General features: G+C 41.6%; 2 long non-coding RNA genes across 2 annotated transcripts in view; both read right to left on the bottom strand.

The window, feature by feature from the left end:
• LOC133552027 (uncharacterized) overlaps positions 1-1219 on the bottom strand; it is a 10953-nt gene extending 9734 nt beyond the window's left edge. The window contains exon 1 of the long non-coding RNA XR_009806602.1: positions 990-1219. This is a non-coding gene — a long non-coding RNA (uncharacterized LOC133552027). The remainder of the gene's footprint in view (positions 1-989) is intronic.
• A 1987-nt stretch (positions 1220-3206) lies between these two features.
• LOC133552028 (uncharacterized) overlaps positions 3207-17500 on the bottom strand; it is a 22064-nt gene continuing 7770 nt past the window's right edge. Inside the window, exons 4-9 of the long non-coding RNA XR_009806603.1 lie at positions 11533-11601; positions 7641-7726; positions 7523-7580; positions 7223-7406; positions 6749-6915; positions 3207-4470 (exon numbers count right to left, since the gene is read on the bottom strand). This is a non-coding gene — a long non-coding RNA (uncharacterized LOC133552028). The remainder of the gene's footprint in view (positions 4471-6748; positions 6916-7222; positions 7407-7522; positions 7581-7640; positions 7727-11532; positions 11602-17500) is intronic.

The following is a 17500-nucleotide window of genomic DNA, read 5'->3' on the forward strand; positions in this document are numbered from 1 at the left end:
AGGTGTGTTCACCTGTAGCAAACACTCATCAGTGAGGGCAGGTGTGTTCACCTGTAGCAAACACTCATCAGTGAGGGCAGGTGTGTTCACCTGTAGCAAACAATCAGTGAGGGCAGGTGTGTTCACCTGTAGCAAACACTCAGCCACACCTTGACTCTCTTAGCCAGCAGTTGAGAGCCATGGTGACTGACAGCTTGTCAGCAACTAAATGTGTGTTTCTACATGTTGTGTTCCTAACATGTGCATGTTTGTCACTGACTAATAAATGTGTGTTTCTACATGTTGTGTTCCTAACACATGTGCATGTTTGTCACTGACTAATAAATGTGTTTTGTTTCTACATGTTGTGTTCCTAACACGTGCATGTTTGTCACTGACTAATAAATGTGTGTTTCTACATGTTGTGTTCCTAACACATGTGCATGTTTGTCACTGACTAATAAATGTGTTTTGTTTCTACATGTTGTGCTCCTAACACATGTGCATGTTTGTCACTGACTAATAAATGTGTGTTTCTATATGTGTTCCTAACACATGTGCATGTTTGTCACTGACTAATAAATGTGTTTTGTTTCTACATGTTGTGTTCCTAACACATGTGCATGTTTGTCACTGACTAATAAATGTGTTTTGTTTCTACATGTTGTGTTCCTAACACATGTGCATGTTTGTCACTAAATGTGTGTTTCTACATGTTGTGTTCCTAACACATGTGCATGTTTGTCACTAAATGTGTGTTTCTACATGTTGTGTTCCTAACACATGTGCATGTTTGTCACTAAATGTGTGTTTCTACATGTTGTGTTCCTAACACATGTGCATGTTTGTCACTAAATGTGTGTTTCTACATGTTGTGTTCCTAACACATGTGCAGTGCAAGTCAAACTGTCACAGCAACACAAACAATTTAAAAGCAGCAATAAAGCACACGGCAGAAGCATCAAGACAAACGATAGAACGCCAGTGTAAAAGAGCAAAGTATTACTCACTGCGAATAAAACCCGTCCGAGCCACATCCGTCAAAAAAGAATAATGATGAAGCAGTGAAGGAGGGACTCAGGTGGAACTAAATACAACTAATTAAACGAGGAACAGGTGTGCAGACACGGAGCAGAGAGTAAAGGTGCCACAAAAGACAGAGAGCAAACAGGAAACAGTAAGAAAATAAGAGCAGCAGGACAGGAAGTGATTTGAAAGACAGGAAAAGCAAACATGATCAAAGTGTCAGTAGCACTTCTGACACATCTATATATATATTAGACCAGGGTCTCAGACACGTGAGATCTTATTTTGCGGCTCCCACGCTAATATGAAAGTTGAATGTTAGTGAGAGTTTGATATGAATGGTGCTTGACAGCGTTGTGGGCGGAGCTGAAGGAATCCACCAATCACGGTGTGCTATATGGCTCTCCAACAGTGACGTCACTTGTGTGACGCAGGCAGAGAAAGGTTTGAAATAAAGTTGAAAACGATGATGCTGAGTTCCAAATTTAAGTTATTTAATGAATCTGAATGAGCCTATGGCTTTGTACTTTGTTTATTTTATATATATATATATATATATATATATATATATATATAGTATTCTATTTTTGTTATTTTGAATTTTCTACCCCCTGGCGCTGTTTTGTACAGTTTTCATAATGTTTTGTAATGTTTCATATTGTTGTTGGACTTACTGTTAGTAATTGTTGAAATTTATAAATAAACATTCAAAAAAAAAAAAAAAGGTTTGAAATAAAGAAAGTTGAAAACGATGATGCTGTGTTCCAAATTTAAGTTATTTAATTAATCTAAATGAGCCTATGGCTTTGTAACTGGTTATTATATATATATATATATATATATATATATATATATATATATATATATATATATATATATATATATATACATATATATATATATATATATATATTTGGTATTCTATTTTTGTTACTTTGAGCCTCACAACTTTTATACAGTATAGGTGCTGTTTTTATAATGTTTTGTAATGTTTTATACTGTTTTGAACTATTTTGATTATTGTTTCTCATCTCTTTGTTATTATTGAAATTTATAAATAAACATTTAAAAAAAAAAGTTTGAAATAAAGTGGTCGTCGTGTAAAACTAGAGCCTGCGTCTTTGTTATTGTAAGCGAGAGTTTATATATGTCGCCTATACTGTATAAAAGTACAAAATAACAAAGAGGGAGGCTGCAGTTTAACACTTTATTTAGGACCACTTTATTTACTTTCTTTCAAAAACCTCCGCTCCGCTCCACCTCTCACCACTTCCGCTCCTGGGGCCTTCAAAATAAGACTTTTTTTTTTTTTTTTACTGTAGAAGAGCTTCTAACAGGAATTTAACACCACAAAGAGGCAAGGCCATAAACATAGGTTACATACCTCCCCTCCTACAAAAAGAAACGTCCTCGTTTCAACACAATAACAGGATAAGTGCAAAAACAACACAGGCAGTTAAAAGAAAAACAAAAACATATTAACCTGTCCCCCCAAATATACAGAGCCTCACAACACAAAACAAAACAAAATGTAACCTATGGTTTATATATGTCGCCTATATTGTATAAAACCACAAAATAATGCAGCCAATTTTTTATGGGCTTGCCTTTTTGTGAGGTTAAGTTCCTGTTATAAGCTGTTATACAGTATTTGCCTCGAGCTCTTATTTTGAAGTCGCTGAGAGCGGAAGTGGTGAGAGGTTGAGTGGAGCGGAGGTTTTTGAAAGAAAGTAAATAAAGTGGTCCTCGTGTAAAACTGGAGCCTCCCTCGGTGTTTGTTATTTTGTACTTTTATACAGTATAGGCGACATATATAAACATCTCCGCTCCACTCATCGTGTCACCACTTCCGCTCTAAGGGCCTTCAAAGTAAGAGCTCAAGGCATATAATGTATAACAGCTTTTACCAGGAACTTCATTCATCCATCCATTTTTCTACCGCTTATTCCCTTTGGGGTCGCGGGGGGCGCTGGTGCCTATCTCAGCTACAATCGGGCGGAAGGCGGGATACACGCTGGACAAGTCGCCACCTCATCACAGGGCCAACTTAACACCAGAAAATGAAAGAGGCTCCGCCCCCCTTCCTTCTTTCTTTGTGGCCACGCCTACTTTGGTCATGTTGACATTGATAAGGTGTCTTCATGAAGTTGATCTTCATCTCAGGACAAAAGTAAAGACTTCAAGTACTGCATCATCTCTTCCTTTACTAGTACTTGACAAAGTCACTTGGAAGTAGGAGTACATCAAAGTACAACACAAGTACCTTGCTGAAAATAACACTCATTATTAAATTGCAGTACATTCACCTATTTGTAACGTAACTTTAAAGTACAACATGTAAATTAAACATACATTTAATTATAACATTCTCTTTTCATTTCATAATATCAACATTTATTCACATTCAGATATTTAATGGTCACACATTGTTATTTATTCTTTGAAATGAAGCATTCATTCATGTATTATTCTCAACATGCATAAATAAGTATTCCTTTGTTTCTATTGTACACAGTAGTCATTTTCTACCTTCAAGTACTGACTACTATGACTACTGTTAATAAGAGAAGGCAAAGCAGGTGCCTTGCCCAAGGACACATCGGCAGTGACTCAGATGGCAGAAGCGGGGATCGAACCTGGAACCCTCAAGTTGCTCCACACTATTACTTTCCCCATTAGCATAGTATTATTATTACTATTCCAAGTATTACTATTCAAATTCAATCTTCATGTTGGGAGTTCTTGTCCTGCAGTGAAAATGCAAAAGAAAAAGCAACAACAAAAATCCATCTTGTTTGTTTTTTGTCAACCAAAGCAAATAAAAAATGTTATTCTTGTTGGTGTAAGAATAAAAAGAAGACTTTTTAAAACACATTTTTTATTATTAAAAACAGTTTGAAACTTATTTTATTTAGAAGACTGACATTCTTTCCAGTATTTCTTTTTCTACAATGATGTGAAAGTAAACCATGTAACAACGTGGACTGGAGTACTACCAAAGTACAGAAGTACTACAAAAAAGAGACATATATATATATATAGCAGTCCACCAAAAAGTTCTATTTTGGTTTGATCTGACCACATGACATTCTCCCAATCCTCTGCTGTATCATCCATGTATCCATTTTGGTATAAACTCAACTGGTGGTGTTTGGAGGAAGAAGAATATTGAGTTGCATCCCAAGAACACCATTCCTACTGTGAAGCATGGGGGTGGAAACATCATGCTTTGGGGCTGTTTTTCTGCTAAGGGGACAGGACGATTGATCCGTGTTAAGGAAAGAATGAATGGGGCCATGTATCCTGAGATTTTCAGCCAAAACCTCCTTCCATCTGTGAGAGCTTTGAATGGTTGACCAAATACTTATTTTCCACCATCATTTACAAATAAATTCTTTAAAATTCCTACAATGTGAATTCCTGGATTTATTTTTTCAGATTCTGTCTCTCCCAGTTGAAGTGTACCTATGATGAAAATGACAGACCTCTGTCATCATTTGAAGTGGGAGAACTTGCACAATCGCTGGCTGACTAAATACTTTTTTGTCCCACTGTATGTCAAGCTTTGGTCACAATCTATAATTCCTTACTTCTGCAAAAATGGTAAAACTAAGGTATGAGGTGTTTCACAACAGTGGTGAAGAAGTTATTTAAGTCACAGATCTCCATATGTGGAAATGAGTAAGACTAAATCACAGCCAAGAAGAGTAACTTGTGGACTTCCACAAGGCTCGGTATTGGGTCCCAAGTTATTTAGACTCTATTTCAATGATATTTGTTCAGTATGGAATAAATGAAAATGTATTATGTTTGCAGATGACACAAATGTACAAACCCTGTTTCCATATGAGTTGTGAAATTGTGTTAGATGTAAATATAAACAGAATAAAATGATTTGCAAATCATTTTCAAGCCATATTCAGTTGAATATGCTACAAAGACAACATATTTCATGTTCAAACTCATAAACTTTATTAATTTTTTTTTGCAAATAATCATTAACTTTAGAATTTGATGCCAGCAACACATGACAAAGAAGTTTGGAAAGGTGGCAAAAAATACTGATAAAGTTGAGGAATACTCATCAAACACTTATTTGGAACATCCCACAGGTGTGCAGGCTAATTGGGAACAGGTGGGTGCCATGATTGGCTATAAAAGCAGCTTCCATGAAATGCTAAGTCATTCACAAACAAGGACGGGGTGAGGGTCACCACTTTGTAAGCAAATTGTCAAACAGTTTTAGAACAACATTTCTCAACCAGCTATTGCAAGGAATTTAGGGATTTTACCATCTACGGTCCGTAAAATCATCAAAAGGTTCGGAGAATCTGGAGAAATCACTGCACGTAAGCCATGATATTACGGAACTTTGATCTCTCAGGTGGTACTGCATCAAAAACCGACATCAGTGTGTAAAGGATATCACCACATGGGCTCAGGAACGCCTCAGAAAACCACTGTCAGTAACTACAGTTGGTCGCTACATCTGTAAGTGCTAGTTAAAACTCTACTATGCAAAGCCAAAGCCATTTATCAACAACAACCAGGAACGCCACTGGCTTGGCTGAGCCGGAGATCATCTAAGATGGACTGATGCAAAGTGGAAAAGTGTTCTGTGGTCTGACGAGTCCACATTTCAAATTATATTTGGAAACAGAGGATGTGGTGTCCTCCGGAACAAAGAGGAAAATAACCATTCGGATTGTTATAGGCGCAAAGTTGAAAAGCCAGCATGTGTGATGGTATGGGGGTGCATTAGTGCCCAAGGCATGGCTAACTTACACATCTGTGAAGGCACCATTAATGCTGAATGGTCCATACAGGTTTTGAATCAACATATGTTGTCATCCAAGCAATGTTATCATGGACGCCCCTGCTTATTTCAGAAAGACAAGTGTTACAACAGCGTAGGTTCGTAAAAAAAAGAGTGCGGGTACTTTCCTGGCCCGCCTGCAGTCCAGACCTGTCTCCCATGGAAAATGTGTGGCGCATTATGAAGCGTAAAGTACGACAGCGGAGACCCCGGACTGTTGAAGGACTGAAGCTCTACATAAAACAAGAATGGGAAAGAATTCCACTTTCAAAGCTTCAACAATTAGTTTCCTCAGTTCCCAAACGTTTATTGAGTGTTGTTAAAAGAAAAGGTGATGTAACACAGTGGTGAACATGCCCTTTCCCAACTACTTTGGCACGCGTTGCAGCCATGAAATTCTAAGTTAATTATTATTCGCAAAAAAAAAAGGTTTATGAGTTTGAACATCAAATATGTTGTCTTTGTAGCATATTCAACTGAATATGGCTTGAAAAGGATTTGCAAATCATTTTATTCTGTTTATATTTACATCTAACACCATTTCCGTCCTCGGGCAAGGCACCTTGCCCACCTGCTCCCAGTGCCACCCACACTGGTTTTAATGTGAAAATTGGATATTGGGTTTCACTATGTAAAGCGCTTTGAGTCACTAGAGAAAAGTGCTATATAAAATATAATTCACTTCACTTCACAAGACATGCACCTGGAGATAGGCCCCTCCCACCTCCAAAGACATGCACCTGGGGATAGGCCCCTCCCACCTCCAAAGACATGCACCTGGAGATAGGCCCCTCCCACCTCCAAAGACATGCACCTGGGGATAGGCCCCTCCCACCTCCAAAGACATGCACCTGGGGATAGGTTGATTGGCAAGACTAAATGGTCCCTAGTGTGTGAATGTTGTCTGTCTATCTGTGTTGGCCCTACCGTGAGGTCGCGACTTGTCCAGGGTCGATCCCGCCTTCCGCCCGAATGTAGCTGAGATAGGCTCTAGCATCCCCCGCGACCCCGAACAGGACAAGCGGTAGATAAAATGGATGGCTGGATGGAACCCTTCAAGGAGGTGGTATTGATGTCATTTTTGCAGAGTCACCCTAAGTACAGAACATTTGAACAAAGCCAGAAGGATTATTGGACCAGCTCACATCTAAAAAAGAGATGAGATTAAAGAAAGTGCTGTTTTATAACACCAACTTCATCTCTATTAATGTGCATTGTTTACTGTCAACAGTATTACTTTAGTATTGCAAATACTACACTATGTAGAATATCCAATGTGTTGACAATTTTAAAGCCCTGTCAGGAATTTAAAGTGCCCTGAATTGGCGCTGCTTGTGTAACATTGTTGCAAACTGGACCTTTATGCAAAATGTGCTTTGATAATGAAAATGTTTGTGGTACCTTGGAGAGAAAGCAAGAAGGATGTCTCCTTCTTGCCTAAGAAGGATGTCTCCTTCTTGCCTAAGAAGGATGTCTCCTTCTTGCCTAAGAAGGATGTCTCCTTCTTGCCTGGACTGCTCAACAAAGCTAAAGTCCTCCTTGAGTGAGGCTTTTCTGGACTTGTTTGTGCACATTTCTGGGCGCCCTACACAAGCAAACAAACAAACAAACAACGAAACAAACAAACACAGAGGAAGGGAAGCAAAACAGTTGGGATTAGGACAGTTAATATTCCCAAGGATCATTGTGATGACAACATACCTTTGCAGGAGTAGAGTAGCAGTCCAGTAGATCATCCTCCTCTTCTTCTGCTTTTATTCTGACAGAACGACAGAGAGTGTGATGCAACATTGAAAAAGTAGTGTTTGATGGTTCTTACATGTCATGTATTGTGTGGATGTCTCAAGGTCTGTTTGGCTCTTCCCTTTTCAAGCTCTGCTTGGACTCGGTCCTCTTGTTTAACACCTGCCAAGAAAACAACATGATTGACCATGCTGATTGACAGCAGCTCAGGGTTGCCATTACATCCTGTTCAAACTGATCCAGGGAGTCCACAGAGAGCACCAGTCCATTCTTGGTGGTGCTGTAGGCAACCCACTGGTCTGCTGGCATCCTGTTGCACACACACTGCACCACCACCGAGGAGACACCATCAACAACACATTGCAAGTAAACACCACACAATACTTCCTGTTGCACACACACACTGCACCACCACCGAGGAGACACCATCAACAACACATTGCAAGTTAACACCACACAATACTTCCTGTTGCACACACACTGCACCACCACCGAGGAGACACCATCAACAACACATTGCAAGTAAACACCACACAATACTTACTGTTGCACACACACACTGCACCACCACCGAGGAGACACCATCAACAACACATTGCAAGTAAACACCACACAATACTTACTGTTGCACACACACTGCACCACCACCGAGGAGACACCATCAACAACACATTGCAAGTAAACACCACACAATACTTACTGTTGCACACACACACTGCACCACCACCGAGGAGACACCATCAACAACACATTGCAAGTAAACACCACACAATACTTACTGTTGCACACACACTGCACCACCACCGAGGAGACACCATCAACAACACATTGTAAGTAAACACCACACAATACTTACTGTTGCACACACACTGCACCACCACCGAGGAGACACCATCAACAACACATTGCAAGTAAACACCACACAATACTTACTGTTGCACACACACTGCACCACCACCGAGGAGACACCATCAACAACACATTGCAAGTAAACACCACACAATACTTACTGTTGCACACACACTGCACCACCACCGAGGAGACACCATCAACAACACATTGCAAGTAAACACCACACAATACTTACTGTTGCACACACACTGCACCACCACCGAGGAGACACCATCAACAACACATTGCAAGTAAACACCACACAATACTTACTGTTGCACACACACACTGCACCACCACCGAGGAGACACCATCAACAACACATTGCAAGTAAACACCACACAATACTTACTGTTGCACACACACTGCACCACCACCGAGGAGACACCATCAACAACACATTGCAAGTAAACACCACACAATACTTCCTGTTGCACACACACACTGCACCACCACCGAGGAGACACCATCAACAACACATTGCAAGTAAACACCACACAATACTTACTGTTGCACACACACTGCACCACCACTGAGGAGACACCATCAACAACACATTGCAAGTAAACACCACACAATACTTACTGTTGCACACACACTGCACCACCACCGAGGAGACACCATCAACAACACATTGCAAGTAAACACCACACAATACTTACTGTTGCACACACACTGCACCACCACTGAGTAGACACCATCAACAACACATTGCAAGTAAACACCACACAATACTTACTGTTGCACACACACTGCACCACCACCGAGGAGACACCATCAACAACACATTGCAAGTAAACACCACACAATACTTACTGTTGCACACACACTGCACCACCACCGAGGAGACACCATCAACAACACATTGCAAGTAAACACCACACAATACTTACTGTTGCACACACACTGCACCACCACCGAGGAGACACCATCAACAACACATTGCAAGTAAACACCACACAATACTTACTGTTGCACACACACTGCACCACCACTGAGGAGACACCATCATCAACACATTGCAAGTAAACACCACACAATACTTACTGTTGCACACACACTGCACCACCACTGAAGAGACACCATCAACAACACATTGCAAGTAAACACCACACAATACTTACTGTTGCACACACACACTGCACCACCACCGAGGAGACACCATCAACAACACATTGCAAGTAAACACCACACAATACTTACTGTTGCGCACACACACACTGCACCACCACCGAGGAGACACCATCAACAACACATTGCAAGTAAACACCACACAATACTTACTGTTGCACACACACTGCACCACCACCGAGGACACCATCAACAACACATTGCAAGTAATCACCACACAATACTTACTGTTGCACACACACTGCACCACCACCGAGGAGACACCATCAAGAACACATTGCAAGTAAACACCACACAATACTTACTGTTGCACACACACTGCACCACCACCGAGGAGACACCATCAACAACACATTGCAAGTAAACACCACACAATACTTACTGTTGCACACACACTGCACCACCACTGAGTAGACACCATCATCAACACATTGCAAGTAAACACCACACAATACTTACTGTTGCACACACACTGCACCACCACTGAGGAGACACCATCAAGAACACATTGCAAGTAAACACCACACAATACTTACTGTTGCACACACACTGCACCACCACCGAGGAGACACCATCAACAACACATTGCAAGTAAACACCACACAATACTTACTGTTGCACACACACTGCACCACCACTGAGGAGACACCATCAACAACACATTGCAAGTAAACACCACACAATACTTACTGTTGCACACACACTGCACCACCACCGAGGAGACACCATCAACAACACATTGCAAGTAAACACCACACAATACTTACTGTTGCACACACACTGCACCACCACTGAGGAGACACCATCAACAACACATTGCAAGTAAACACCACACAATACTTACTGTTGCACACACACTGCACCACCACTGAGGAGACACCATCAACAACACATTGCAAGTAAACACCACACAATACTTACTGTTGCACACACACACTGCACCACCACTGAGGAGACACCATCAACAACACATTGCAAGTAAACACCACACAATACTTACTGTTGCACACACACTGCACCACCACCGAGGAGACACCATCAACAACACATTGCAAGTAAACACCACACAATACTTACTGTTGCACACACACTGCACCACCACTGAGGAGACACCATCAACAACACATTGTAAGTAAACACCACACAATACTTACTGTTGCACACACACTGCACCACCACCGAGGAGACACCATCAACAACACATTGCAAGTAAACACCACACAATACTTACTGTTGCACACACACTGCACCACCACCGAGGAGACACCATCAACAACACATTGCAAGTAAACACCACACAATACTTACTGTTGCACACACACTGCACCACCACCGAGGACACACCATCAACAACACATTGCAAGTAAACACCACACAATACTTACTGTTGCACACACACTGCACCACCACCGAGGAGACACCATCAACAACACATTGCAAGTAAACACCACACAATACTTACTGTTGCACACACACTGCACCACCACCGAGGAGACACCATCAACAACACATTGCAAGTAAACACCACACAATACTTACTGTTGCACACACACACTGCACCACCACCGAGGAGACACCATCAACAACACATTGCAAGTAAACACCACACAATACTTACTGTTGCACACACACTGCACCACCACCGAGGAGACACCATCAACAATACATAATCTTCGTGCCATTTCAAATCTGCCATTCATCTCAAAAATCCTTGAAAAAACGGTCTCTTCCCAACCTCACTCCCACCTACAGTTAAATATGTCATAATAAGATTTCCATCCATCCATCCATTTTCTACCGCTTATTCCCTTTGGGGTCGCTGGTACCTATCTCAGCTACAATTGGGCGGAAGGCTTCTATTTAAATATGTGTATTTATTGCTGAGCCACATGTTTTGATAGTGAGGCATGTTAGCGCCATGCACACCTTGAAGAGGCGGAGTCTACCTGTCAGCCATGGCTGCAAAGGCCGCCGCCCCCACCAGCATGTAGATAGACGAGTCTTGCTCGGTCGCACTGAAAGGTGACAGAAGATTAGTGAAATAGAGGGCCTGATCTACTGAAACACACATAACGAGCAGTATATTAATAACTGAATAAAAACCTTTCATGTGCAAGTGTGTGAATGTTCATATTTGGCCAATCCAGCAATTCCATTTTCGAGCTGCTGGATGCTTTAAAAAGTCATCTTCTCAACTTTTTCCGACGCTGCATTTTCTTGCATCTGGATCACTCCCGCACACCACTGCAGTTTTCCTGCTGTGCTTCAAGCAGGATTCACCGCTTCACACGGGACAACAATGAATGGCGCTTGAAGTGTTCCGATCCCATAAAGATGTTCTGACATCAGCAACAAAACAAATATTGGATATGGGTTTGAATCTTCCATCAACTGCATATCCGTAAAGGGGTGGCGGGGACAACAGCTCCAGCAGAGACCCCCAGACTTCCCTCTCCAGGGCAACATTAGCAACTTCCTCCTGGGGGATCCCCAAGTGATCCCAGGCCAGAGAGGAGATCTGCTCCTTGGCCTGCTACTTGAGCAAAGTGTAACATTTAAATGTCCCCCAATAAGCACAACATTTCTTCTATTGTACTAAATTAATTCACCACATGCTATGCTATAGGTTACTAGGAGCTAGCAGCAACACAACAGCTAAGCACACAATAGCATACAAGCTAGGCATACGCAATAATCATTGAAGAGCACATTTGTCAACCTGCTACCCATGAATGTACAATTCTTCTCAACAAAAAAGAAAAAACTACTTCAAACAACAACACTTCAAACCTGCGGTATATCAATGTGTGGAACTAAATTATGGAATGGATGAATAAAAAATGCACTAAGATGATCCAGTCCGTGCAAACTTCAAATGTTTACAAAAGAAAAATAAGAAGACTCCTGATAAACATTTGGAATATCATTTAAATTAGATGATCTCATTGTGTGAATCAATTGAAGCATTTATTAATGACAACTGTTGCATTGTTTTGTTCATTGATTACAATTGCGTTACAAATTGTGAAGGTCCTGGGTTCTGTGTGGGATTTGCATGTTCTCCCCGGGTTACCCACATTTGCGGTCTTCTCCAAGGTTTTTCAGTCATTCTCATTGACGTCCCACTGGGTTGGGAGTTTTTCCTTGCCCTTATGTGGGCGCTGATCCGCAGATGTCGTTGTGGCTTGTGCAGCCCTTTGAGACACTTGTGATGTAGGGCTAAATAAATAAACATTGATTAATTGATTGATTGGTTAAAGTAATCAGCTCCCCACACGTCGCGACCACTTCCCTGAAGACAGCAAGAACTTGACTCGGTGAAAGAAATAGCGTGAGTATGGCTTCGTGCACCTTTCCAATGGATAGGTTGGCTCTGCTAGAGGGCTGTGTCCGCTAGTTAGAGCAGAGTCATCTCATAACTTTAGACGTTGCGGACACATCTGCTAGCGTTAGCTGTAGCAAGCTAACTAGCCCAGCTTATAGCAGCCCTAAGCGGCCTGTAAGCAATGGCGAACCCGGTTGAGATGCATAATAGATTTAGCCCTTTAGCTAGTCCTTCACCTTCGTCTACTACACTTTAGTCATAGGGACTCCATCACCCGAAACATAAAGCTTAGAAAACCAGCCACAATTAAGTGTATTCCCGGGGCCAGAGCACCTGACATTGAAGCTAATCTTAGGGAGCTAACTTGCAACAGGTCTAGTAAACACGCACGACAGGCTAATCGCACCACTAGTTATGCGAACATAGTTGTACACGTTGGCTCCAATGACGCTAGGATGAGACAATCAGAGATTACAAAGAGAAACATAGCCAGGACTTGTAATCTCGCTAGAAAGATGTCCGGGCATGGAGTAATTGTCTCCGACCCCCTGCCAGGGAGAGGCAATGATGAGATGTATAGCAGATTAGTCTCGCTTAACAAGTGGCTGGCTAGCTTCTGTAGACACAAGGGACTAACGTTTATTGATAATTGACCCTCTTTCTGGGGCAAACTGGGCCTGTTGATGAGGGACGGACTTCACCCTAACCAGGAAGCCGCCATCATCCTTGCTAGGAACATTGATTATTGTTTGAGTCACACTGGACTAGAGCAAGCCCGGTCACAGGCAATTACAGAGCCTGCTAGTCCAGGTGAGGAGTCAGTTAAATTAGAACTAGCCAGGGCCAGGCTGGATAATCCCTGTACACATAGCAATTTTCTTAGAATAATACACAACTCACATAAGGTTTTCTCTGCAGTGACCGTGCCAGAGGTGGACATGTGTTCTACTGAGGTGGCAAATTATGACGCCTTCAGTTTATCGCAGCACCAAGCAAACAATCTGAAAATTCCTGTCATATCAATTCCTAAATATGGTCAAAATTATTTAAGGCGCATTACGCAAAATAAACGCAACATTATTAATATTACTATTACGGATACTTTTAACAAAAATTCCTCAAAAAAGCCCACTACCTATAATATGGGCTTTTTAAACATTGTCTCCCAAAACGTTATTAGTTAACGAGGTCATTAGAGACAACAATCTTAACGTCATCGGTCTCAGCGAAACCTGGCTCAAACCAGACGATTTTTTTGCGCTAAATGAGGCATCTCCTCCTAACTACGAATGCGCATATTGCCCGTCCCCTTAAAAGGGGTAGGGGGCTCGCACTAATATACAATGAAAACCTTAACCTTACCCGTAACCTAAGTGATAAATATAAATCGTTTGAGGTGCTTACTATGAGGTCTGTCCCACCGCTGCCTCTCTACCTGGCTGTTATCTACCGCCCCCCCAGGGCCCTATTCGGACTTTATCAGTGAATTCTCAGAATTCGTTGCTGATCTAGTGACACACGCCAACAATATAATTATAATGGAGGACTTTAATATCCATATGAATACCCCATCAGACCCTCCGTGCGTGGCGTTCCAGACTATAATTAATAGCTGTGGTCTTACACAAATAATAAATGAACCCACACATCGCAGCAATAATACGATAGATCTAGTGCTTGTCAGGGGTATCACCGCTTCCAAAGTTATGATAATCCCGGATACTAAAGTAATGTCCGATCATTACCTTATAAAATTTGAAGTTCAGACCCATTGTCAACAAGCTAATAATAATAATAATAATAATAATAATAATAACTGCTATAGGAGCTGCAACATTAATGCTGCCACAACGATGACTCTTGCTGGCCTACTGCCTTCGGTAATGGCACCATTCCCAAATGATGTGGGCTCTATTGATAACTTCACTAACAACTTTAACGACGCCTTGTGTGAAACCATTGATAGTATAGCACCGCTAAAACTAAAAAGGATCCCTAAAAGGCGCACCCCATGGTTTACAAAGGTGGTGACTTGTCCAGGGTTTACGCCGCCTTTCGCCCGAATGCACTCCAGCACCCATCCCCCGCGACCCTGAAAAGGACACACGGTAGAAAATGAATGGATTAAAATGATATTTTTTCACATGGAACAATATTTAAAAATACATAATTGTGTGCAAATGTCAGCAGCCAAGAGGAGCTTTTGTTTTGAAAAGCTTTTGTCATCATGTTTATACCAGGTAAAAAATTGTGGAAATGGGTTGGAATAGAGAATTGTGTCGAATCGAGCGTCCATTCTGAACTGGAATTTAATGGAGAGTTTTTTCCATGTTCTCAAATTACAGATTGCTAGCATGCTAGCTGCCTGGATTATTAACATTGACCTTAAAAGCCAGAGGTTAGCAACACGTTAGCCGTCCCATTCCAAATGTACATAAAACATAGTGAGAATAAAACATCAGTCTTCACGGGGGCATCCAGTGGTTCCACGTGGTGAGTGTGCACACCGGCCTGGTGGACCTTGGGCCAGATGTTCAGCATCATGTTTGATGAAGTCAATGTTTGTGTTCCGTCAGCACTAAATTCTCCTTGGCCTTCCTCCCGGGGGGCTCCTTCGCTCACACATGGAGATCATTTGCTGCACATTCCTCCGCAGCCAGAGAGAAAACAGGCTGCTCCGGGATTTGGGGGTTGGAAAACAGTCTGATGGGGGGGTGGTGAGGCACATTTTTGGGGGTTCTCGGGGCTTTTTGTGTGCGGTTCCCCTTGGAGTAACTTCACTAACATGAGAGCAGGGCAGGATGGAACTTTGAGGGTTGGAGTCATGTTTGTTGATGTATGATGAGGCAGGCAGACAACATTTACACACCTGGGAGATCTTTGTTGACCACCACAGCCTTTTCACTTGTTTGTGTAAGACCAGACCTCAGGAAAACACCTCCTTGTTAGTCCAATTTAAACCTACACCCTGACCTAAAATACCAGAAAAGCAGACCTCCTCCAGGCCCCACCTTGCAGGAGAAAAAAAGTCCTGAATCCAGAGGAATGGAACTGCTTGTTCCATATCCCTTTTCTCACACTTCCTGAGAGCTTCATCCAAATATAATAATAACAATAATAATAACTTAGTAGAAAGGATCCAGATCAGCCCCAACATGTCATCGCTTGTTGTGTCTCTTTTCTGACATTTCCTGAGTTTCATCCCACAAAACGTAACAACACGTCGTAACACAAAACGCTGTAACACTAGTTGTCTTATAATGAAAGGTAACACGACACGTCGTAACACAAAACGCTGTAACACTAGTTGTCTTATAAGGAAAGGTAACACGACACGTCGTAACACAAAACGCTGTAACACTAGTTGTCTTATAAGGAAAGGTAACAACACGTCCTAACACAAAATTCTGTAACACTGGTTGTCCTATAAGGAAAGGTAACACAACACGTCGTAACACAAAACGCTGTAACACTAGTTGTCTCATAAGGAAAGGTAACACAACATGTCGTAACACCAAATGCTGTAACACTAGTTGTTTTATATCAATCCAATCCAATCCACTTTATTTATAAAGCACATTTAAACAACAATAATGTTTCCAAAGTGCTGCACAGCCATGTTAAAATTATGCTCCACCAATGACTGAATAAAACAAAAAATAAATAAAAAGGAGAGGTAACACGACAAGTCGTAACACCAAATGCTGAAACACTAGTTGTCTTATAAGGAAAGGTAACACAACACACGTAACACAAAACGCTGTAACAGTAGTTGTCTTATAAGAAAAGGTAACACAACACGTAACACAAAACGCTGTAAAACTAGTTGTCTTATAAGGAAAGGTAACACAACATGTCGTAACACAAAATGCTGTAATAATAGTTTTATAAGGAGAGGTAGCACAACACATCGTAACACAAAACGCTGTAACACTAGTTGTTTTATAAGGAAAGGTAACACGACAAGTCGTAACACCAAATGCTGAAACACTAGTTGTTTTATAAGGAAAGGTAACACAACACGTAACACAAAACGCTGTAACACTAGTTGACTTATAAGGAAAGGTAACACAACACGTAACACAAAATGCTGTAACAATAGTTGTTTTATAAGGAAAGGTAACATGACATGTCGTAACAGCAAATGCTGTAACTCTAGCTCTCTTCTAATGAAACATAACACGACACGTTATAACCTTGTCCCAAATACTTGAAGAAAAGCCAACATTGTCTGACATTGCAAGAAGATGATGACCTTGGAAAAGAGGATTGCGGGGAGGGAATCATCTCTGCATGTTCTTCACCTAGGACAGCATGTCACGCTGTATGTTGCGCTTGACTCCAGGATGCAGAGGCAGCAGGCGGCGTGCAGGTAGACATGTATTGAATTAAAACAGCAAGTGCAGCTAAGGAATGCAAAGGACACGACTGGCATTTAAAGCATTCTGATTGAAAAGTAGCAGCAGGAGTGTCCTGATTGCCAATCTGTGAGGAAGCCAATGCCCAGACTGCAGTGATGGTGACACCCAGAGAAAAAGTGCAAACAACAGGAAAGGAAAGAATAGAAAACTCAAGGACATAACTACAGT

This window comes from Nerophis ophidion, linkage group LG04 (genome assembly GCF_033978795.1).
Source record: "Nerophis ophidion isolate RoL-2023_Sa linkage group LG04, RoL_Noph_v1.0, whole genome shotgun sequence".
Lineage (NCBI taxonomy): Eukaryota > Metazoa > Chordata > Actinopteri > Syngnathiformes > Syngnathidae > Nerophis > Nerophis ophidion.